A 25,342-nucleotide genomic window follows, 5' to 3' on the forward strand; every position below is an offset into this window, starting at 1 on the left:
GTGACATCTATGGAGAATAGGACTATGCATTCCACATACCAAGGAAGGGTTATATTGTGGCACATAGCCACAGCACTGAGCTTGGGGAGGAGCAGACAACTCACCCTAGGGGACAACCAAGGAAAGACTGTCTCCAAAGGCACAGTCCTTTCTCAAATTTCTTTATGCAGCACCGTCTTCAGTCAGCTACATCTTGGCCATCTCCTGCAGCTGCTTCTTCCCTATCCCCTGATGGGCAATTTGTACTCTTAAGGGTGAACATTGCGAGACTTTCTGTGCTTCTCTATATGCCAGTAATGCAACTAAACCTGGCCATCACATGAGGCATGCAAGGTGGGGATGAAGCCTGCTTGCACCATCCTTCCTATTGCACCCACATAATATGGCCTTGCTGTGCTAGCTAATGTTGTCAAGGCTATCCCCTTGTCCAGCCATGCAGTTATCCAGGCTAGAGGTAGCAAAGTACAAGTTCTTCTTTTGATTACACCAATGGTAATCCAGGGAAACCCCAATGAAGTCAGCTGAGTTACTCCAGATTTACACTAGGTTAAGCGACAGCACAGTTGGGGCCCTACTCTGCAATTTACACAGGAGCCAAAGAACTAATCCCAAATGATATTGTGACAGGCCAGGTGAGAGACTGATAGTCATACTAAGGCCTTTTAGAGCCCAATTAATGCAAACAACTCCCCTTGAAGTACATTGAACGGCGTGTTTACAACAGACAAAGTGATCAGACCCTAAGCCCTGGTCTACACCATAGATTTATGTCGGTGTAACTGCGTCGCTCAGGGGCATGGAAAATCCACACCCCTGAGCAACACAGTTATATAGGCCAAACTCCCAGTGTAGACAGAGCTATAGTGACAGGAGGGCTTCTCCCATCAATATAGCTACCACCTCTTGGTGATTTCTCCTGTCAGCATAGGCGCCGACTCCGTGGGTGCACCAGGGCTGGAGCACCCATTGGAAAAAAATAGTGGCTTTGGGAGAGGGCAGAGTGAGGGCAGGAAGAGGCGGGGTGAGGGCAGGGCCTTGGGGGAGGAGGCAGAGTGGGGGTGGGGCCTCGGGCAGAGCAGGGGTGGAGTACCCCTGGGGAAAAATAAAAGTCAGCGCCTATGCCTGTCGGCATTTGTAGTATCTTTACTCAGCGCTGCCGTGGCACAGCTGCACCTGTGTAAGTGCAGACAAGCCCGAAGAGTTTAAATTAAGAGCTTCAAAAGAGGCTCCCATGGCCCAGTTTCTTAAAAGGGCTCCCATGCACTGTACAATTTCTAGTGCAGACAGCTCAGAGCACTTCTCTCTTATAGTGCATTGGGAGGATGCCCTAATTCACTGCAGCTGGCCTCAGCCTGGTTTCCCTCATGGATAGGGCCTGACGGTTCCTGCACTACAAACTTTTGTCTGCTCGGGAGAGAGAAATAACCATCGCCCTGTTGATTTCTGGATACCTCCTCACAGAAACATTCATTGGGACCCAGCTATAGGTTAAAAAAAAAAAATAAAGGACAGTAAACTAATGTCTTGTGCATGGATTAAAGAGGGATTCATCCTATGACCTGGAAGGAAAGGAGAGTGAGAAGCGTCAGTGCCTCTGGACTTCTGGAAAAGCCTTCTGGAATTTAATGGGCATGAAACTAATAGAGGGCTAGAGAAATGTAATGGAGCCTTATAGAATTTAATAGCAAATGAGACTCTCTCTGTAGATTTTAAAACCAGCCCAACAGAATGTTAAGCACGTATCCCTGCTGTAGAATTCTGTGGCTTGGTTCAATCACTTTTCTATAGAATGTGTATTCTTTACTAAACTCCACAGGCCTTTCCCGCATGGGATACCTCTGTGCTCAAGGTAACTGCTCAAGATCAGAACACTTTAGATGAGTCTGAGGCTGTCACTCTAGCAATAGCCTTGTGAACATAAAGAGTCAGATCCTCAGCTGGCATAAATTGATGTAGTTTCTCTGGCACCAATGGAGTTACATTGACTTACATCAGCTGAGGATCTGGCCCAAGAAGTGCTATTATAATGAATTCAGAGAACCAGCCTGGATCTGCTATCAGCTATTTTAGGACTCACTTATTTTAGAAGCTATAATGAGGCTTGTATTGATCTCAGCTGCATTAGAACCATGGGTAATCTCATCAAAATATTAAAATGCATTCTCTCCAGCCAGCTAGTGGTGATGTTCCCACAGTACAATGCACTAGGCTGTGACCATGGAGGGGGAAGGAAGCTTATGAAAGCACTTGGGCTTCCAAGAAACATTATGTCATACACAATGAGAGAAACACTCAGTAAATACCATCAATAAATACTGACCAAGCCTCCTCTCTACTAGGGAGATGTCTTTGTATCATAGCTGGGATGAGAGAGTGAGTCAGAGGGTCAAATACAGGGGATGTAGAGGATGTAAATTACATATTGTGACAAAGCTCTGTCCTTTCCTCCATGGGTCCCACATTTCCTGGCAGATTTCGCTAGCTTCAGAGGCTCACGTTGACCCTCCACCTAATCCTTCTCTCTCTAGAGACAAGGGTCACAGTCTACTGAGCCATTTTCATCATAAGCCAGCGAGGGAAGTGAGGAGAAGTTATCCTTCCTTGCATGGTCTCTGTTGTCTCCTAGTCTCAGTGATTAATCAGAGGGCAAAGGTGGGGGGGGGGGGAAAGCCTGGGCCCACCCTCTACTCCAGGCTCCAGCCCAGGGACCCTAATAGTACCAGCTATGGTAGCTGACCTTTTACATGTACAATTCCCTGGGCTACTTCCCCCACAGCAGCTCTCACTGCCTCAAGCGCCACTTCACCCTTACCTCAGGGCCTCCTTCCTTGTGCCTGATATGGTGTGTACTCCTCAATCTCTCCAACAGCACAACTTCCTCCCACAGCTCCTGACATCCACACCCATCTGACTGGCTGGGAGGCTTTTAACTAGTTTCAGCCAGCCCCTGATTGGCTTCAGGTGTCCCAATCAAGCTAGCCTTCTCCCTGCCTTCTGGAAAGTTCTTAATTGGCCCCAGGTGTCTTAATTGACCTGAAGCAGCTGCCATTTCACTTATCCTGGTACCAGGGATTTGTTTAGCCTGGAGCTAATATATCTCCCACTACTTTTCTATAGCCAGCTGTCCTTGCCCTGTTACAATATGGATTAGAGAGAGTAAAAACTGTTGCAATTTAGTGTAATTTACACATCAAGGGGATGGAAAGGTGGATCTGTAGCTGCAAAACTACAAAGGTAAGAAGGAATTCTGCTGACAGTTATATTGGTATAAATCTGGAGTAATTCAGTCGATATCAGGGATTCCACATTTAGCTGAGAGCAGAATTTGACTGTGTGTCGGGTGGAGGGCAGGCTCTTTTATCTGGCACCTTCTTACATCCTACTGTTGACTGCAACAGCCCTGCCCCTTCTAGTTTTAATTCTTCACCTCCTTGAAGCTTGTGAAGTCCCTTAAACCTGCAAGAAGTGGGTGTAAACTGATATCAGATCAGATCTTCCATCTCCTTTGCACAAGTGTAACTGACTACACAAAGTACAAGAAAGTGGAGAATCAAGCTCTTAGTCTGTAATTTGCCCCAGTTTACACCCTCATTTTCGTACCTTGCTGTGATTTAAGCTATGTCATGTCTGAATTTGCTCCAAGAGCAAGATAATTTTTGTGGCTCATCTAATCCAGTCTCCTACTTGGCAACAGGAATGACTTCATCATCCTTAAACCACCTCTTTAAAGCAATGGTCTGCAACCTTTTTATGTACAAGATCACTTTTTGAATTTAAGTACAACCCAGGATCTACCCCACTCACTCCATCCCCCCTCCCTCCATTGCTTGCTCTCCCCCACCCTCACTCACTTTCACTGTGCTGGAGCAGGGGGTTGGAGTGCGTCAGGGGGTGCGGGCTCTGGACTGGGGCTGAGGGGTTCAGAGTGTGGGAGGGGGCTCCGGGCTGAGACGGGGGCAGGGAGTTGGGGTGCAGGATGTAGTGGGGGTGCAAGCTGTGGGAGGGAGTTTGGGTGCAGGAGGGGGCTCTGGGCTGGGGAAGAGTGTTGGGGTGTGGGGAGGAGGTTTGGGGTACAGGAGTGGGTATGGGATGTTGGCTCTGGGAGGGGGCTCAGGACTGGGGCAGGGGATTGGAGTTGGGGTACGGGAGGGGGTTCAGGGTGTGGGAGGGGGTGCTGGCTCTGGGAAGGGGCTCAGAGCTGGGGGTAGGTGTTTGGGGGAGTGCAGACTTCCGCCAGGCAGCACTTATTTACCTCAGGCGGCTCCCAGTTGGCAGCACAGCGGGGCTAAGTAGGCTCCCTGCCTGCCCCAGCCCCATGCTACTTCCAGATGCGGCCATCATGCCCCTGCAGCCCCTGGCAGGGGGCGGCACATGGCTCCGCATGCTGCCCCTCTCTGCAGACTCCACCCCCACAACTCCCATGGGCCCACTGGAGATTAAATTTAACAGCTCAGCAGTGAAATCTTGACTGCCTTGAAATCAATGCGAGCTTTTCCAGTGACTTCAGTGGGACCCCAGATCCTGGGGTATGGTACATTCCTATCTTTGTCATGCCCCTGGACATAGGTGCTAGAACTAGGGGTGCTGAGGGTGCTGCTGTACCCGCTGCCTTGAAGTGTTTTCCATTATATACAGGGTTTACAGTTTGGTTCAATGGCTATGAGCACCCCTACAATAAAAACTTCCCCTGGATTTAGTTTAGCAGTGACTTTTGAAAGAAAAAAAAAAAACTTCAAAAACAGACTCCAATGAGAAACTGCAGAATTGGAATTAATTTGCAATCTGGACACCATCAAATTAGGCCTGAATAAAGACTGGGAGTGGATGGGTCACTACAAAAAGTAATCTCCCCCTGCTGATACTCACACCTTCTTGTCAACTGTTTGAAATGGGCCACTTTGTTTACATTGGCCTCATTAGCACTACACAAGTGATTTCCACCCCTTCTTTTCAACTGTTGAGAATAGCCCACTTCCACCTTAATTGAATTGGCTCTTTAGTACTGACCCTCCCGCCCCACTTAGTAAGGCAACTCCCATCTTTTCATATGCTGTGTATTTATACCTCCCTACTGTATGTTCCACTCCATGCATCTGATGAAGTGGGTTTTAGCCCACGAAAGCTTATGCCCAAATAAATTTGTTAGTCTCTAAGGTGTCACCAGGATTCCTTGTTGTTTTTGCTGATACAGACTAACATGGCTACCACTCTGAAACATGATAATTATTGTTTTCCTTAAAGCCCCAGCTCCTGGAGTCAGGTGGATATGGGATGATTTCAGCCTTCATTCTTAAAGAAAAAGTAAGTTTCTAGCCCTTGTGACTGTGGCAAAAGCGTCAAAATGACCCCAGTAAAGCCTAAAGGCTCAAAAAGCGGAAGGCCACCTCAAAAAACACCAAAACTATTATTTTTAAATAATCTCATTATTTTTAAGCCAATCTCATGATTTTTCATGAGCCTGACATGACTTTTGAACATTTGGGGTTGACAATACTGCGAAAGTAACTTGAAATTGTCAGTCTCACTCCTGTTTAAGGTCAGTTTCTAGTCTATTATTTGCAGTATGGTAACACCCCTAGAGCCCCAGGCAGGTGCAGTATAAACTCATGGGGCCTTCCCCTAAATAGGATGTTTTCAAAAGTTGAATGATCTAGTCCATGCTTCGTGAACTGCAGAAAGTAAGTAGCCTAAATGATAGAAAGCAATCTAGACTTTTCTACAACTGTTTCAATTGTTGTATTCAAGAATAAGACTATGAACTAAAATTTTAAACCTAACTGGGTGTCCCTTAAGTGACTTGACACAAGATGTCAGAACATGTTACTATTAGAGCTGAGTGGGTCTAATATTTATTTAATTTTCTTTCTTTATATAAGAATTAGATACAGTGCTCCTGTCAGCTAATTTCTAAGTTATTATCTGCAAAAAAAAAAAAAAAAACCTAGAGTTTTCAGGTGCCTAAGTAGCCCCTGGAATCACAATTAAAGTTGCTCCCCGCCACACACAATCTGAAATGGTGCCTCGGCTCCTCTCATTGTCTGCTGGGGGACATGGAGGGGATTGGTGAAGGAGAAGTTGTGTTGGGGGTAGATAGGAGTGTCCGACACACACAGCACTCCAGTGAATTGTTGGCTGGCAGAGTATATAGAATCATAGAATCTCAGGGTAGGAAGGGACCTCAAGAGGTCATCTAGTCCCACCCCCTGCTCAAAGCAGGACCAATCCCCAATTTTTGCCCCAGACCCCTAAATGGCCCCCACAAGGATTGAACGCACACCCCTGGGTTTAGGAGGCCAATGCTCAAACCACTGAGCTATCCCTCCCCCTGAGTCATCCAGGTGGCAGCCCCAGGCTTGGGAAACTGCTTTCTGTCCATGACAGTGCCAGAATTGAGGGAGCAGAAATGTGGCTTAAAACTATTCTTCCTCTCCACTTTGCTGTACTGTGCATAAACTCAGCCCAGTCCAAGGTTTGGCCCTGGGCCGCTAAGGGTCAGAGTAGAATGGTTAGATTTCAGCCTTTCTTCCATCTCACTTTTCTGTCTTTCTCTCTCTTTCTTGCTCTCTCTCACTTGCACATGTTTTAGTTCTCTAAATTGCTGAGAATGTGTTGGAGAACAGCTGTGTTTATTAGGAGCTAGCAGAGCCCACTTTTTTTTCCTTTGCATGCTCTTGTGGTGGCATTGATCTGACCTATATTTCGAGAATATATTGGCATGGCTACGTTTGATGCCTTAAATGTTGTTATTACACCTCTGTAGTTCTAACTGCAGGGCCATTCCCTGACTCAACGGCTACAAAATAAAATCTAGATTCTGAAGCCTGCTTCTTAACCCTGCTGTTGGGGAGTTCAGGCAATCAGCTTCCCCTCACTACCCCTTCATGCATGCTATAGCTAGGGACCCCTTCCACATTCGTTATCTTCCATATCATGATCATGTCCCCACTGGTGTTTCTTCTTTCTAAACAGTCCTCGTCTCTTCATGCCTGTAATCATTTTCATTTCCCTCCTCTGAGTCCCTTCTATTTCTGCTATGTGCTGACTGAAATGAACACAGTTTTCCAGGAGAGGGCATCCCATTGATTCACAGAACAGGTTCAGTATTGTTTTCTATTAGAGCCTTGCAAATAATGGATTTTTTCAGTTCACTGGTAATTCTGAAAAGTTACCAAAAAGAAATGTTCAGGTCCACACAAAATGTTTTGTATTGATTGAGTATTTTTTGTTTGTCATTTTTTTAAAATGTGAAGTAAACATTGAAGCTAAAAGTTGTCGCTGACCAAAGAATTTAAATGTTTCGTTTCAATTTTTTGAATGTGTCCAGTATGGCAAAAAAGACACGAATTCACCAAATGTTTCCATGTTGCCAAATCTCATTCTGTCGCCAAAAGAAGATTTAGCTGACAAATGTCACCCAGCTCTATTCTCTCTCCCTTACTTAATACGTCCAAATGATTTGCTTCTTTGCCCCCTGCTTGTGAATTAACCAGAGGTTTAGGCTGAGCTGCCCAGTTTTTTCTTGAGTGGTTACAGTTAACTGAGAACTCATCAGTGCATACGAGTAGGTCAGTTTGGTCCTTCCAGTGTACAAGACTTTGCACTTGTCTACACTGACCTTGAGCTGTATGGCACATTCCTTCCCACCTCTATTAATTCAATTGAAAAAAGTCCAATAGCTCCACTGGCGCAGGTTAAAACCCTTGGCTCACTGGCTTGGAGCTGTTTAGATCTGGCTGCTGACTGGATGGAAGGGACTTTGCCTTTGAGGAAACCTCCGACAAGGATCTCATGGCTTGTGATGAAGAGCATGGTGGAAAGGAAAATGGCAGGAGGAGGGAGGAAGGCTAACTATTTTGTGGAGGTTACTTTACCAGAGGATGGAACATCACTAGCTTGTTCTGTTGGGTTCAACAGGCTTAGATTATTCTGTTGGGTCTATCAGGAAGGTTCCTCTTCTCCTCTGCATCTGGTTAGGTGTTTGGAACCATCTCTTTCTGATCTGGAATACCTCTCAGCAAGCAGTGCCTTTGTCCCTTCTAACTGGGCTCTCCATTGGGCTACTTGTGGTGTGTTGGAAACTGGTACAAATGACAAGCCATCTCTTTAACTGTGAGGACCTTCCAGGACTTCTTATAGACAAGGGCACTCTGAGGGAAGATGTGATCTGGGTTGTCCGAGTCAGTCAGCAGACAGTCTGGATGGATCCAGCTTAAAGCAAGGTGGGGTGAGTTGTCTCTCTGCTTTAGGGAGCAGACTCTTTCCTCTGTCTCTCTGTTTTTGGATTCTTATATATTATCATTCTGACTTCTAAGAAAGAAAGTAGTCTTACGCTGCAACCATCCAGCAAGAGTATTTATGTCTTTTATCTAACTTCTCTGAGTGTGTACACTGTGAACATAACTCTTGGAACCAGCTGGAAGCCACAGCTGGTGCAGAATGAATTGGCCCATCTGTCAGGCAGCGATAGCCAATGGAGACCTGTTACCCCAGTTCAACAACTGCACTGGCATTGATTTTGATTTGTAATTCACTATAAGGCATGGGCCTTGGCTGCTTGTGAAGCTGTCCCATTCCCTGCTCCAGGCCTCTCAGGGAGCCTTGGAAATATTTTGAAAAGTTTGAAATAAAATGTGGTTTCAACTTTTTCAAAGTAAAATTTCAGAATTCCTTTTCCACAGGAAATTTTGTCTTTAGTTCTGTTTCAGAACAATTTCTTCTTTTGATTTCAGAATTTCACAGTTTTCAGACAGTTCTAATTTTAACCCTTTGGCTATAGGCCTCTCCTCAGACCCTGTGAGTGGGATACAGCCATTGCAATGAATTGGGATGCTATCGGTCATCTGGCATGTTCAGCTTGCTCATTCTGTCTGCATAGGCTTGGTGCATTCAGAAAAAACATCAGGTAGAAATCCTGACCCTGCTGAAGTCAATGGGAGTTTTGCCACCGATTTTGGTGGGGCTAAGATTTCACACCGTGTGTCTTCTACCTTGAGGTTGCTTTTCAGCAGTATATCAGGCATGTTCTGCTGTGATTCAGCAGCATGGCGTGTGGGTATTCTAGCTGGATCTTGCTGGTACATGTGGCAGCAGCCAAGTGTTAAAGACATAATGTTACCACACAAGGAGGATTCCTTGGTTTCAAGTGGTGAGGTCTGTAATGGGCTAATGCTACAGTAAGAAGACTTGTTTATGCACCTTTGGTTCAAGATTTGAAAGGACAGTGGAAGTGATGGTAGAGATGGAGGCATACCAGCCCATTCTCTAAGACAACCATAGTGAAACACAACTTTGCAATAAGAAGACAATGGCATGTGCCAAGAAGCAGAGAGTAATTTAATTACTTCTGTAGATGTCATAAATACAAGGGATGATTTATCCTCGTTCCCTCCTGGGGATATTGGACAGGAAGGAATTTACCTGAAGCCATTGAGAAAGAAGAAATTAAAAGAAAATTACAAAACAAAAGAAGAGAATAGAGACTGCTTCAACTATTATTGATTCTTATTTGTTCTGGGGTAATGCCTAAAGGCCCTATTAAAAATCAAGGCCCATTGTGTTAAGTACTGTGCACACATGTGTTACAAAGTTGATTCTTGCCCCAAAGAGTTTATAATCTAAGTAAGAGACAAAGAGCCACATTGTCCCCTGAATTTTGACTGCTTAGGCCAAGGATTAGTTTGGCCTACTGCATTACATAGGAGACTCCATCTGTGGAAAGGTGTCTTGTAGTGGACTCAGAGAGACCTGCCTTAAATGATGCATCACTACACAGGTCCCAGAACTCTCACATAGTGACTCCAATGTGTTTAGGTCAGAGAGCACATAGCACACTGGGGTGCTGTTCCTTGACTGGGGCCTTAGGAATTACTAAATACAAATAATAACACAATTCCAGTGAAGAATCCGTGGCTTCCCCCTAAAGTTCTGTGAAGCTGAAGCTGATCAGCAGCAGGTTCTTCACTGATATCTCTCAAGAAGACATTTCCTTTATGTGTTCAAGCACATCAAGAAGCTATAGCTCAATCTGTAGGAACATTCATGGAATGTGGAGGGAGGAGCATAGGTTGCAGGATGGAAGAGTTTGAAGAAGGCACCAGGAAGTCAGTTCATGTGCACATAGCATGCTGGCTGCAGTTGCAGAATCTCTGTAAATAGGTCTCTTAATAAAGAGACCAGTTTAGTTTTAGAAACATGGAGTCTTCTCATGTTGTTACCCAGCATACAGTACATGAAACCCAATCCAACTCCCATTCAGGTCTACAGAAAGGCTCCCACTGAAATCAATGGGAGTTCGATCAGGCCCTGTATACAGTAGTGGACCTTAAATTGAAAACCTTTTTGGAAAGTCTTTAGAATTTAACAGGGATATAATCAGTGGCATTCTATAGAAATGTATTAGGTTCTATGAAGTGACAATGACAAAAGAAAGGATGCTAAAAAATTGAAGAGAAGAATGATTTGAGGACTGGAAGACATTCCATAGAGAGAGACTTAAGTCTCTCAGTCTCTTTAGTTTATCAAAGGCTAAGAGATGGCTTGATCACAATCTATGCCCTGGTCTACACTAGGACTTTAGGTCGAATTTAGCAGCATTAAATCGATGTAAACCTGCACCCGTCCACACAATGAAGCCTTTTATTTCGACTTAAAGGGCTCTTAAAATCGATTTCCTTACTCCACCCCTGACAAGTGGATTAGCGCTTAAATCGACCTTGCCGGCTCGAATTTGGGGTACTGTGGACACAATTCGATGGTATTGGCCTCTGGGAGCTATCCCAGAGTGCTCCATTGTGACCGCTCTGGACAGCACTCTCAACTCAGATGCACTGGCCAGGTAGACAGGAAAAGAACCGCGAACGTTTAAATCTCATTTCCTGTTTGGCCAGCGTGGCAAGCTGCAGGTGACCATGCAGAGCTCATCAGCACAGGTGACCATGATGGAGTCCCAGAATCGCAAAAGAGCTCCAGCATATACCGAACGGGAGGTACGGGATCTGATCGCTGTTTGGGGAGAGGAATCCGTGCTATCAGAGCTCTGTTCCAGTTTTCGAAATGCCAAAACCTTTGTCAAAATCTCCCAGGGCATGAAGGACAGAGGCCATAACAGGGACCCGAAGCAGTGCCACGTGAAACTGAAGGAGCTGAGGCAAGCCTACCAGAAAACCAGAGAGGCGAACGGCCGCTCTGGGTCAGAGCCCCAAACATGCCGCTTCTATGATAAGCTGCATGCCATTTTAGGGGGTTCAGCCACCACTACCCCAGCCGTGTTGTTTGACTCCTTCAATGGAGATGGAGGCAATAAGGAAGCAGGTTTTGGGGACGAAGAAGATGATGAGGAGGTTGTAGATAGCTCACAGCAAGCAAGCGGAGAAACCGGTTTTCCCGACAGCCAGGAACTGTTTCTCACCCTGGACCTGGAGCCAGTACCCCCCGAACCCACCCAAGGCTGCCTCCTGGACCCAGCAGGTGGAGAAGGGACCTCTGGTGAGTGTACCTTTTAAAATACTATACATGGTTTAAAAGCAAGCATGTGAAAGGATTACTTTGCCCTGGCATTTGCGGTTCTCCTAGATGTACTCCTAAAGCCTTTGCAAAAGGTTTCTGGGGAGGGCAGCCTTATTGTGTCCTTCATGGTAGGACACTTTACCACTCCAGGCCAGTAACACGTACTCGGGAATCATTGTAGAACAAAGCATTGCAGTGTATATTTGCTGGCATTCAAACAACATCCGTTCTTTATCTCTCTGTGTTATCCTCAGGAGAGTGAGATATTATTCATGGTCACCTAGTTGAAATAGAGTGCTTTTCTTCAGGGGACACTCAGAGGAGCCCATTCCTGCTGGGCTGTTTGCCTGTGGCTAAACAGAAATGTTCCCCGCTGTTAGCCACAGGGAGGGGGGAAGGTTGAGGGGGTAGCCACGCGGTGGGGGGAGGCAAAATGCGACCTTGTAACGAAAGCACATGTGCTATGTATGTAATGTTAAGAGCAAGGATTACCCTGAAAGAGTGTAGCCACTGTTTTATAAAATGTGTCTTTTTAAATACTGCTGTCCCTTTTTTTTTCTCCACCAGCTGCATGTGTTTCAATGATCACAGGATCTTCTCCTTCCCAGAGGCTAGTGAAGCTTAGAAAGAAAGAAAAACGCACTCGCGATGAAACGTTCTCCGAGCTCATGCTGTCCTCCCACACTGACAGAGCACAGACGAATGCGTGGAGGCAAATAATGTCAGAGTGCAGGAAAGCACAAAATGACCGGGAGGAGAGGTGGCGAGCTGAAGAGAGAAAGTGGCAGGCTGAAGAGAGTAAGTGGCGGGCTGAAGAGAGGGCTGAAGCTCAAATGTGGCGGCGGCCTGATGAGAGGAGGCAGGATTCAATGCTGAGGCTGCTGCAGGACCAAACCAGTATGCTCCAGTGTATGGTTGAGCTGCAGCAAAGGCAGCTGGAGCACAGACTGCCACTGCAGCCCCTCTGTAACCAACCGCCCTCCTCCCCAAGTTCCATAGCCTCCACACCCAGACGCCCAAGAACGCAGTGGGGGGGCCTCCGGCCAACCAGCCTCTCCAACACAGAGGATTGCCCCAAAAAAAGAAGGCTGTCATTCAATAAATTTTAAAGTTGTAAACTTTTAAAGTGCTGTGCTTAAAGTGCTGTGTGGCATTTTTCTTCCCTCCTCCACCACCCCTCCTGGGCTACCTTGGTAGTCATCCCCCTATTTGTGTGATGAATGAATAAAGAATGCATGAATGTGAAGCAACAATGACTTTATTGCCTCTGCAAGCGGTGATTGAAGGGAGGAGGGGCGGGTGGTTAGCTTACAGGGAAGTAGAGTGAACCAAGGGGCGGGGGGTTTCATCAAGGAGAAACAAACAGAACTTTCACACCGTAGCCTGGCCAGTCATGAAACTGGTTTTCAAAGCTTCTCTGATGTGTACCGCGCCCTCCTGTGCTCTTCTAACCGCCCTGGTGTCTGGCTGCGCGTAACCAGCAGCCAGGCGATTTGCCTCAACCTCCCACCCCGCCATAAACCTCTCCCCCTTACTCTCACAAATATTGTGGAGCACACAGCAAGCAGTAATAACAGTGGGAATATTGGTTTCGCTGAGGTCTAAGCGAGTCAGTAAACTGCGCCAGCGCGCCTTTAAACGTCCAAATGCACATTCTACCACCATTCTGCACTTGCTCAGCCTGAAGTTGAACAGCTCCTGACTACTGTCCAGGCTGCCTGTGTACGGCTTCATGAGCCATGGCATTAAGGGGTAGGCTGGGTCCCCAAGGATACATATAGGCATTTCAACATCCCCAACAGTTATTTTCTGGTCTGGGAATAAAGTCCCTTCCTGCAGCTTTTGAAACAGACCAGAGTTCCTGAAGATGCGAGCGTCATGTACCTTTCCCGGCCATCCCACGTTGATGTTGGTGAAACGTCCCTTGTGATCCACCAGAGCTTGCAGCACTATCGAAAAGTACCCCTTGCGGTTTATGTACTCGGTGGCTTGGTGCTCCGGTGCCAAGATAGGGATATGGGTTCCGTCTATGGCCCCACCACAGTTAGGGAATCCCATTGCAGCAAAGCCATCCACTATGACCTGCACATTTCCCAGGGTCACTACCCTTGATATCAGCAGATCTTTGATTGCATGGGCTACTTGCATCACAGCAGCCCCCACAGTAGATTTGCCCACTCCAAATTGATTCCCAACTGACTGGTAGCTGTCTGGCGTTGCAAGCTTCCACAGGGCTATCGCCACTCGCTTCTCAACTGTGAGGGCTGCTCTCATCTTGGTATTTATGCACCTCAGGGCAGGGGAAAGCAAGTCACAAAGTTTCATGAAAGTGCCCTTACGCATGCGAAAGTTTCGCAGCCACTGGGAATCGTCCCAGACCCGCAACACTATGCGGTCCCACCAGTCAGTGCTTGTTTCCCGAGCCCAGAATCGGCGTTCCACAGCATGAACCTGCCCCATTAGCACCATGATGCATGCATTGGCAGGGCCCATGCTTTCAGAGAAATCTGTGTCCATGTCCTGATCACTCACGTGACCGCGCTGACGTCGCCTCCTCGCCCGGTATTGCTTTGCCAGGTTCCGGTGCTGCATATACTGCTGGATAATGCGTGTGGTGTTTAATGTGCTCCTAATTGCCAAAGTGAGCTGAGCGGCCTCCATGCTTGCCTTGGTATGGCATCCGCACAGAAAAAAGGCGCGGAATGATTGTCTGCCGTTGCTCTGACGGAGGGAGGGGCGAATGACGACACGGCTTACAGGGTTGGCTTCAGGGAGCTAAAATCAACAAAGAGGGTGTCTTTATATCAAGGAGTATTTCAGGCAGGACTTCACGGAGGATTCCAATAAGAAATGGTGCACCTAAGTTATTGTTCTTATTGGAACAAGGAGGTTAGCCTGGCCTCTGATTGATACATGGCTAGATTTACCTCGCTGCATCTTCTCTGTGAGTGACTGCAGTGTGATCTAGAGGAATGAGTCCCCTAGACAGGGGAGGAGGCAAATGAGTACAAAACAAATCTGGTCTATTTCTTGTTTTCATCCACTCCATCTATCTTTTACATCTTTGGCTGGCAGCAGATGGTGCAGAAGGACTGCATGCCATCCACATCTCATGGCTGCTCGGCAGAAGATGGTACAGTACGACTGCTAGCCATCCTCATCTCTTGCCTGCCTAGCAGAAGATGGTACAATACGACTGCTAGCAATCCTCATCTCTTGCCTGCCCGGCAGAAGATGGTACAGTACGACTGCTAGCAATCCGTATCGCCTGCCTGCTCACCATAAGACGGTTCAATAGGACTGACTGCAGGACTAAAGAGAATGACCTGGTCAAGTCACTCCAAATTTAGTCCCTGCGCCCATGTCTGCCCAGGCGCTCCCAGCCGATGTGGCCAGGAGCACCTCGGACACGACGAGGATGACTACCAGTCATACTGTACCGTCTGCTGCCACAAGGCAAGGGGTTGCTGCTACTGTGTAGCAAAGCCATACCGTGTCTGCCAGCACCCAGGAGACATAGGGTGACGGTTACCTGAGTGGGCTCCATGCTTGCCGTGGTATAGCGTCTGCACAGGTAACTCAGGAAAAAAGGCGCGAAATGATTGTCTGCCCTTGCTTTCACGGAGGGAGGGAGGGAACGGGGGCCTGACGATATGTACCCAGAACCACCCGCAACAATGTTTTAGCCCCATCAGGCATTGGGATCTCAACCCAGAATTCCAATGGGCAGCAGAGACTGCGGGAACTGTGGGATAGCCATCCACAGTGCAACACTCCGGAAGTCGACTCTAGCCTCGGTACTGTGGAAGCACTCCGCCGAGTTAATGCACTTAGAGCATTTTCTGTGGGGACACACACACTCGAATATATAAAACCGATTTCTAAAAAACCGACTTCTATAAATTCGACCTTATTCCATAGTGTAGACATACCCTATAAGTACTTACACAAGGAGCAGATAGATATCTGATACTAAAGGGCTCTTTAATTTAGCTGGCAAAGGCATAACAAGATCCAATGGCTAGAATTTGAAGCTAGGCAACTTCAGTTAGCCCCACACTTTTAGCAGTGGGGGCAACTAACCATTGGAACAGATCACCAAGGGATGCGGTAGATTCTCCATTGCTTTAAGGATGGATGGGAGATTTTAAAATTGAAGGCCATGGGAGCAGAATTAGATGAACACTTGGCATTTTTAAAAACTCCACTCAGAGTTTTTAAATCCAAATTGGATGTCTTTCTAAAGAGATGCTCTAGTTCAAACAGAAGTTAATGAGGTGGATGCAGGTATCAAAGGGTGAAATTCTATGCTATTGTACATGTTATAAATGAGGTCAGATTAAATAACCATAATGGTCCATTCTGGCCTTAACATCTAGAAATCTATGAAAAAATACTCAACTTATTCTACAGAAAACGAGAGCGTTTCTTTAGTGTGTGGGTAGGTGGGTAGGGTTTTTTTTTTTTTTTTAACTGTACAATAGAACTCTATGGCAGGGAAACAAATCCATGTTAAAAAGTACAGGATGGTTCAAAATCTATAGAAATGTTGTCATTTTCTACTTAGTTCTGTAACTATGGCCCTGATCGTGCCAACATTTAAGCACATGCTTCTTTGATGATTAAGGTGGAGCACTATGGATAGATGAGGCAGGAAGTGGGAAGAGAACAGAATATATGAAAGTTGAGGTCTGCTGTAGAAGAAGAGTGTCCTAAAGGTTGGACAGCTGGTTCTAGTTTCTTCTTGTGGCGGAGATGAAACTCTTGAAAACCGTGATGGATTTTTTTTTCAACAAAAACAATTTTCCATTCAGTTTCACTTAACATAAAATTTGAATGTTATTTCTTAGGGCTTGTCTTCACTATGGGGGTAAATTAGCCTAAGTTATGCTACTCCAGCAATGTGAATAACATAGCTGGAGTCGACATAACTTAGGTCGACTTACCCCGGTGTCTTCACTTTGCTGTGTTGATGGGAGATGCTCTCCAGTTGACTTCCCTTACTCTTCTTGGAGACCTGGAGTACCAGGGTCAACCGGAGAGCGCTCTGCCGTCGATTTAGCGGGTCTTCACTAGACCCGCTAAATCAATCCCTGCTGCATTGATTGCAGCACCGTCGATCTCCCCATAGTGAAGACCAGCCCTAAATAGCCAATTATCATTGTTAATAAAAATCCCAGTGAATTATTTTTATTATAAATGTTAATAGCAAAATAACATTACCAGCAATGTTTTAGTTTTCTGTTAATTATTACACTATCATAAATATGTACAGTTTGCTTATAAGACAAACACATTCTTTCTGAAAGATACCCTATAGTTCATCCACAAGTTGATGGGCTGAATGCAGGGATTACTAGCTTGAAGTTCTACATCCTCTGTTCTGAAGGAGGCCAGAGTAGGTGATCATAATGGTCCCTTCTGGCCTTAACCTTTATGAAACAGAGAGTTGCCTTCCTACCTCGTGAGGTTTACAATCTAAATTAGACAGCACTTGGGACAATAGGGTCCTAGTCCATAACTCCTAGGCACTACCTAAGTATGAATAAATAATAATAATAGCACATCCAAGGAGGATGAACAAAGCTGGGACCGGACTGTTTGGGAAAGATGTGTGTTAGACTTGGTCTACATTTAAAACTTATACCAGAGTAGGTATGTTGGTTAGGGGTATGTGTGTGTGTATATGTATATATATAATTTTAACTAACATAGCTATGCCGCTATAAGCCCAGGTGTAGATTCACTTATACCTGCATAAAAGTGACATTGCTTGTATAGCTTATGTCTTTCGGGGAAGTGGTGAAATCTATGCCAGAGAAAGCACTCTTTCGCCAGTATAAACTGTGTCTATTGTAGGAGAGTCAGCTATCCTGCCAGTCTGGTATAGCTATGCCCTGAAAACTTTTCTGTAGTAGCCAAGTCCTAATTACAGTGGAAGAACAGGAGACATATGCTTTGTTAAATGGAATTCCACACAGTGCCACTAGAGAGAGCCTAAACAGCTGCCAGGCTGTTTGAAACAGCTGCTCTGTTTAACTCCTATTGAAATAAATAAAGAGGGCGTGTGGGGGAAGGGAGGGGTGCAAGTATGAATACATCTCAAAACCTTTTCCTCTTACCATAAGTCTAATCAATAGTGTCTTGTATACATGCTTTCAAATGTACATATAAAGGAAACAGATATACAAATTAAAATAAACCAAGCTGAAGAACATTTTGTAAGTAACAATTGCAGCTTTCTTGGTAAAATCAGGAGTCTGTTTTGAGATATGCTCTGTGAAACACACAATTTGTGTCACAACTTCATGTGTAAGTAGCTTCACTGTGTTGCAATGCAATATCAGCTGGATGTGACATCGCAGTGGAGTTTTACTCCCAGTGCCAATTGTTCGCTTTTTAAGGGTATTTTTAAAGGCCTGTAAACATTTAAAGTTTATATTGTGGCTGGTGAGCTGCAGGACGTATCTGAATGTGTATATGGAGCGATCCATGCACATGGGAGCCCCTGAGGCAGTCTTGCTGAGGGAGAGCATGGCAAACTAGGGGTGCAATGCCCTTAAATGCGGCCCAGTATGCCCTCCTGTCAAGGTTCCTCCCCAACTCTGAACTCTAGTGTACAGATGTGGGGACCTGCATGAAAACCTCCTAAGCTTACTTTTACCAGCTTAGGTTAAAACTTCCCCAAGGTACAAATTAATTTTATCTTTTGTCCTTGGAATAACCACTGCCACCACCAAACTCCACACCAAAACCCCAGCAAAAAGTGCAGGGATCAGGAAGGCTCCAGCACATGGGTCAGGGCAAGGACAGGGTGAGGGGCTGAGAGAAGTGAAGGAAAAGCAGCTGTGAACTGTAGCCCATGCTGAGCAGAGGAACTATTTTATTTGGACATTTTGCTTAGTTTTTGGTTAATCAATAAATTGTGCCCTGAGACCAGACCTGAAATAGACTCTTATGTGGCATTGGTCTTTCCTGAGCTGGTGAGGGAGCATGGCTGTGTAGAGACTGGCATTGTGAGTGGCCCTTTCTTGGGTCACACGTGATGGGGGAAAGAGATCAGGACACAAAGGCCAGGGCAAATCTGTTTAAAAAAATTGGCAGAACCCTTCAATGTTGGGGACAGGCAGCGGCCACCCTGATGGCAATCACATGGCCCTTGTCAAGAACGTATGTCACAGGGCACAGAATCTGTGAACTAAAGCTTACAGTGCATCTATGTGCCTGGGACATAAGAAACTACGTCAGTTCCTCTCCTGCCATGATGGCATCACACTACTTTACGTTGTAAACTTAGTTTGTTAGCTCAGTCACATGTGTACATGTATGCAGCTGTCTGTCTGTGCATCTGATACTGCATGTCTCTGTGCATGTGTCTGTCTTTGTCTACCTGGGTGTTTTGTGCTTGTTCTGTTAGCATGTATATCTGTATGTCATCATAGTCCTCTGTGCATGAAAGTGTGTGTGTGTATGCATGCCAGTGGGTGTACATGTCACTCGCTTCTGTTACTGTTTGTATATATGTCTCTGACAGCACATGTGTGTAACTGTGTGCATGTGAGACTATACTCTGTGTCACTACTCTAGTGTGTGTGTGGGGGCATGTGTATCTGTCTTTATAGGTATGCATGTGTCACTTTGTGTGCTAACACATGTCTGTGTATGTGTCATTGTACTATATTTCTCTCAGTATGTGCATGCATGTTTGCAGACCTCCCAATGGTCCCAGGTTTCGTGGGACTGTCCCACTTTGACCCACAATCCCTCCTGTCTCAGTTGAAGCCTCTCCTGTCCCGCGGGGCATTGTGGCCTGCTCCTCCGTCTCCCTTGCAGCCCATCCCCTCCTTGTTCTCCCATTTTTTCCTCATTCCCAACCCAGCCCCACACAGGCCTTTCCAACCCTTCCTCTCTCTAAGTCCAGCATGCACTCAGATTGTTCCAGCCGAGTCTAGCCAGTCCTGTGGGACAGGAGCTGCCGCTGCAGGGTGAGTGCTGGGTGGGCTCGCTCTGCAACCCCCACCCTGGGTATCTGTTATATTAATTTATGGGTCAGGGGTGTTAACATAACCCAGTCACCGGCCAACATTAAACAGTGTTAAACAAGGTTCAGCGTTTGATATACAGAGACCTCCACCTGCTTAGTACCATGACAAACACACCATTAAACATCATTGTTACCTTTTATTAAAGATAAAGAAAAGAAGGAAGAACAGTTAAAACTATTTGAAATATAAGGTATTAAGTATGTCTTTCATTTTAATAACATCCCTTGTTCCCTTTCCTTTTAGCCGGGGAGAGTTTTTAGAAGGAAACCCCCCCTTGTTTGGCAGTGTCTTAGAGGGCAATAATGTCCTTTCAAAGAAGAGAAAAGTTAGATGGGATTGGATGGAGTTGTTGTTGTTGTTAAAGTCTTATCTTGTTTCATCCAGGTGGTGGCTGGGATTCAGCTAGAGCCGGTAGAAGTGGTGATGTCATCTGGATCCCTCTCTCTGGCCTGGTCTGGTCAGGACATCTCTCTGGATCATGGTGATAAAGGCCTGGGGTCCCAGGAGACTGTGGGTATAAGAGCTATGATGGTGATGTGCATTCCAGCAGCCATTTTTTCTCCCAAAACTCTTTCTTTCAGGACCCACAAAGGGAATACTCCCCTCATTATTTTGTCTGCCAGTTAAGTCTAATATCTGAGCAGGGGTGCTGGAACAGGAGGTGGGGGCAGGGGGCTATGGCCCCATCACTTTTTACTGGCTATAAGGGCAAGTGATGGGTGGAGATGAGTGAGATGGGGCGTGACCTTGGGGGGAAGGTCTGGTGTGAGGGTGGGGTCTCGGGGGAAGTGGCAGTATCAGGAGGGACCATAGTTCATGAACCGGTGCCCCCGCACACACTTTTAGGGAGCTTCCAGCGCTCCTGTATCTGACACACCAATTTGGTTCATTAATTTCCAATCTTGTGGTTTTTTGTTTACCAAGCATGACCTTAACACAGTCCTTGAGTTATATCAATGGGCCTTTTTGTTTGGACTAATTTAGCCTGTCTCCTCTTCGTACTTTTTCCTGACAACATTTATTATTATAGCGTATTGTGACGTCTCATGAACTTTCATGTACTCTTTACAGTTGACCTCATAATTAGGTTAAATTTGTAGGCCCAGTTATGAAACCACCTCCCTTCCCTTAGAGCAGGAACTATCCCACTTCGACCACTGGAAATGTTGGGAGGTATGTGTTTGTACATAGGGTGATTGGTGTTTTGAAACAGGAATATATTCCTTAATGGCATGGGGAAGAAGTGGGAGGAGACTTGGTAGCTAGGAGATCAGGTTGAGGGTTGTAAGATGTGGTGGTTTGAGGTGTGGTGTATTAAAAACTGCATTACCATTACAAGCTATTATTTCAACTTGTAAGTTCTTGCAGGATAGGGGGCTCTGTAGAGAAGCATGTGATCTGGGTCTTCAGCAGTCACTTTGAAAAGAGCCAGTCTAGAGCAAGCTGGGGTGAGTTGTGTCTCTTTGCCTTAGGGAGCAGCCTGCTTTGTCTCTCTGTTTTTGGTACTTGTTGTGTTAGGGTTCTGGCTTCTAAGAAATAAAATAGTGTTACATTGCAACCTTTTAGCAAGACTATTTGATGGGCTTTTTATCTAACTTCGCTGCACGTATTCTGTGAACATAACATGAAGAAACTTGTCCTGGAGATTGTGTGAGAGGTTTGGCAGAATTTTTTGGGTGGAATGGCTGCCTGCCTTTGTGGCCAGGTGAGCTGGCAGGAAAGCTGGCAGGCTGGTTTCCGAACCTGCATATCAGGCTGCCTTCCACCGGAATCCTGCCTGGTTACCATTGGAATTTGGTCAAAATCGTCATGTTCCATTGGAATATTCAGATGTCTACAAATCAGCATTTTCCGACAAAAGTTCTATCAAAAAACTTCTGACTCACTCAAGTCATTATCCTCACAATGCTCCTGTGAGGTAGGGAAATACTGTTATCCCCATTTTACATCTGAGGAGTTGAGGCAAAGTGACCAAAGGCCAGATTTTTAAAGGTGTTTATGTGCCTGACTCCCACTGAAGTCACTTCACCTCTTTGTGCCTTGATCTCCCCATCTATACAATGGGGACAATGATGCTTACCTCCTTTGTAAAGCCCTTTGTGTTCTAATGAAGAAAAGAGCTCTGTAATATTATTATTTATCATTACTCACAGAGGTAATCATCTTGGCCTAAATGGGGTACTTGTACAAGTGAGGCTTACTAACCTAATAAAGGGTTGCAGGCTTAGACCTTAATTCCCATATTATGAGAACAAGGATACTGGTTAAAATTAACACCTAGTAAATGTAAAAAACAGTTAAGGGAAATATTTTTCTAGGTAGCTAATAGTCGATCTGTGGAACACATTGCTGGAGGAAGATATCAAGAAAAATGCAGCAGCAGGATTTGGAAGAATGTTAGATAATGTTATGGTAGTGGTAACTGTAACAACCCTTACTCACATGGATAAGGCTTACTCCCATGAATAGTACCACAGAAATTGATTACTTACTCATGTAAATTAAAGGTTGTAGCATCAGGGTCAAAGAAAATATGAGTCATCACATCTATTATTAACCTGCAAGAAACATTCCTTTAGGTCCAGGGGCATTATGAGGAATTTTTGCCTGCACCTGCAACATTTGACACTGACTGCTATCAGAGTCAAGGAAACAAACTTGATTGATGATAACTGTGCATCTTACTTTTCTATATATTTTTCTGCTATGTTTCCAAAAGGGCTGATTCCTTCCAGACTAATCAGTATTTTTCAAGAGTTGCCTGGGACTCATTTTGGAATTGGGATCTCCTGGCTTTGCCCCATCTCTGGGGCCAAATTTTCCCCTCTGTTACAATCATCTTTTAACTTCGGTGGGGTTGCCAAGAAATAATTCAGCCTATGCATTTTATGTTGTAATTTATATCTATACAACCCCATTTGATTTCAAAGGAGTTGCCGAGTTATAAGAGAATTTGGTGCATAACTGACTTCTGTCATCTTTCACCTTTTCCTTCCTTTCTTTGTGGAGTTCACTGTCCAAGGAACTGGGCCAGTAAATTCAGTAAGAATACAGTAATCCAATAAAGTTTGTGCTGTTGCATTGCAGAGAACCAGTGTTAGGGGATCCCACAGCCTGGAGCACCCCAGATGCTGGGCCCAGCTTCTGCTGAGTCCACCCCCTGGTGAATATTGTATTATAGAAAGAAAAGTGTGTTAAGTGCTTAAGTAAACGAAACTTATACACAGAACAGATGTTTGTAAAACAGCTGCCAAAAAGAAAAGCAGTCTCCTTGGATTGCATTTTGCAGCTACCTTAGGAGAAGATTAACCACAGGAAACTGCTAATTATTCAATGGCTTTTACAGGGAGATGTTGGATTTCAGCTAAGGTGCCACAAGGACTCCTCGTTGTTTTTGCTGATACAGACTAACAGGGCTACTACTCCGAAAAGTATTTTTCGGCCACCAGAGGGCTCCAGTATTGTTTCCCAAGCATGACAGATTGATAGTGAGAAATATGAATAAATAATAGAATTGGAATATAAGGGATATACAATTAAACAAAAGCCTGGTTCTTACTGAAGTATATTTGCATGCAAAATTAGACTTGATATGATGTATATTTTGCTCTGTTGCCAAAAGTAAAGGGGAGTGGGAATCAAGAATTTGGATCCTGCATTGCTCTGTAAAAGGGCATCTATTAAAATTATCTTTATATGTGATCTTTTATTGTATGTCAGGGTGGGTTGTGTATTTGTCTTTAGGTACTTACCTTCTTTCCATATGAGCATTGGACTTGTGGGTGGTTTTTATTCTTCAGTTCCAGTGACATTTTGTTGTTTTATCTGTGCTCTGTTATTTGTATGTATTTGCCATTCTCCATTATCTGATCCCTTAAATAAATCACTGCAGCTATTTTATTAAACTATTTTTAGCAACCTAACAGAGTGCAATTCAAAATATATTTTCATTTGACTCCTGTGTTACAGCCCAATCCTGCAAACTCCTATTAATAAGTACACAAGAATAATGCTTTGCACCAACAGAGTATCTTTAATCCAAGTTTCTCAGAGCACTTCAAAAAGATGGGTAAGAATCTTTCCTCCTGTTTTACAGATGGCTAAACTGAAGCACAGAATGGTTTTAGACCCGTGGTCACATTCAGCAGTGCCTTACATTATGGGGAGCCCCATTAAAGTCCACAAGATGCTGGGTGGAATAACAGGCTACTAAGGTTAAGTGAGAGCATCAGAAGATGGCCCTGGGTGACTAGCCCAAGGTCACACAGTGCAGTCTCTAGTAGGGCTGGGACTAGAACTCAGGCTGTCTGATTCCTAACTTCATGCTATTGTGTTGCCTCCACATTGAACTTGTATTGAGTTTATCAGGACTAGTTGCATGAGTGTGGGTTTGTAGGCTCATACCCATATGTGGTACTCTATTTACCCTGGGCTAGTCTGGGTCCTGATGGCACAGCCCGTACTAAGGGTAGGGGTAGGGGTCACATTGCTGTGCCATCCCAGGGAAGGGACTTTGCCTCAGGAAGCCACGCTTCTCTCCCTGATCTCCCCTTGCTCCAGGGGGCAGTAATTTCCTGCTGACCTACCCCAGCAGTAAATGTCTACTCCCAGTGTGACTGCTCAGCTCCACTGGCTCATTTGTCAGGAAAGTGGAGCCAAGGTTCTGCCCATTCCCTGCTTCTTCCAGTGCAGTTCCCACCCCATTTGCTCAGGACGGGGAAGTAATCAGGCACATAACACCTTTTAGCTCACTGTGCCTGCGTAGGGGAATAGGATGGGTTCTTGCACAGTGGGTAAAACTTAGGCCGTGGCAGAGACATCTAAGTGCTCTGTCCTGCAGGGTGCTGAACACTCAGTGGGAAATGAGGCTGTCGTGCACCTCACAAGAGATGCTCAACAACGTACAGGGCTGGGCCTCTAGACGTTTGAGAGATTCAAAGGGTGGGAGGAGGAAGATTTCACAGAAAGGAGTGCCAGGTATCAAGTGTCAAGCCTCTGTTTTGTGACTCAATAAGGGGCAAATCCTGCCCCAGGCCCTCTCCATGGACACGCAGGACCCCCTAACAGTAGAACTGGTGTTCGTTCTGCTACACAGTGCCAGAGACTAGCCTTGCACTCACTTCAATGGGGGTTTCCTGTGTGCCAGTTCACATGAGGTGCTTTTGTGGAGAGATGAGCTCAGAAGATCCCCGGCTACATGGGAGCCTGATAAAGTTGTGGAGGAACAATCCTCAGATTCAACCAAGCTCACGTTCAGCACAGCTGAAGGGTGGTGGAAGTCAAAGGCAGATCGATGCCATTGTTATGCCTCCCCAATCCCAGGGGGAGCTGTGACTTAAATTGATCCCTAGTGCAATTTAGAGCAGCCACAGGCTGCTCTAACTTGTGCCAGCTAAGATGGTTCCCTAGGCACTGTATCCTGACCCCGCAATCCCATCAAACACCCCCTTTTCACCTCTGAGTTTCCCCAGACATTCCCCCTAGACTTGGGCGGTAGGAGGTGTTATGCCACCTTTACACCAATCCAGGATTCCTGCACACTTGGAACAATCTTCATCAGCCCCTCTAGGGCCCACTGGTCTGGTAGCACAAAGGGACTTAAGTCAGGGCAGAAGATCTGGCCTATGGTGATTACTTTAGCCAATGGACTGGAGTAACTTTCACAGAACAGCTCTGCACCCTTTGGGGGAGGATTCCACCCCACTTCCCCTCATGGAGCTCATCTGCCGCAACCTCTAACACTTGATCTGCATTATAGAGGGTAGATTTTGGCCAAATGTAATAAAAGGTGT

The sequence above is a fragment of the Eretmochelys imbricata genome, chromosome 1, assembly GCF_965152235.1.
Source record: "Eretmochelys imbricata isolate rEreImb1 chromosome 1, rEreImb1.hap1, whole genome shotgun sequence".
In the NCBI taxonomy this organism is placed as follows: domain Eukaryota; kingdom Metazoa; phylum Chordata; order Testudines; family Cheloniidae; genus Eretmochelys; species Eretmochelys imbricata.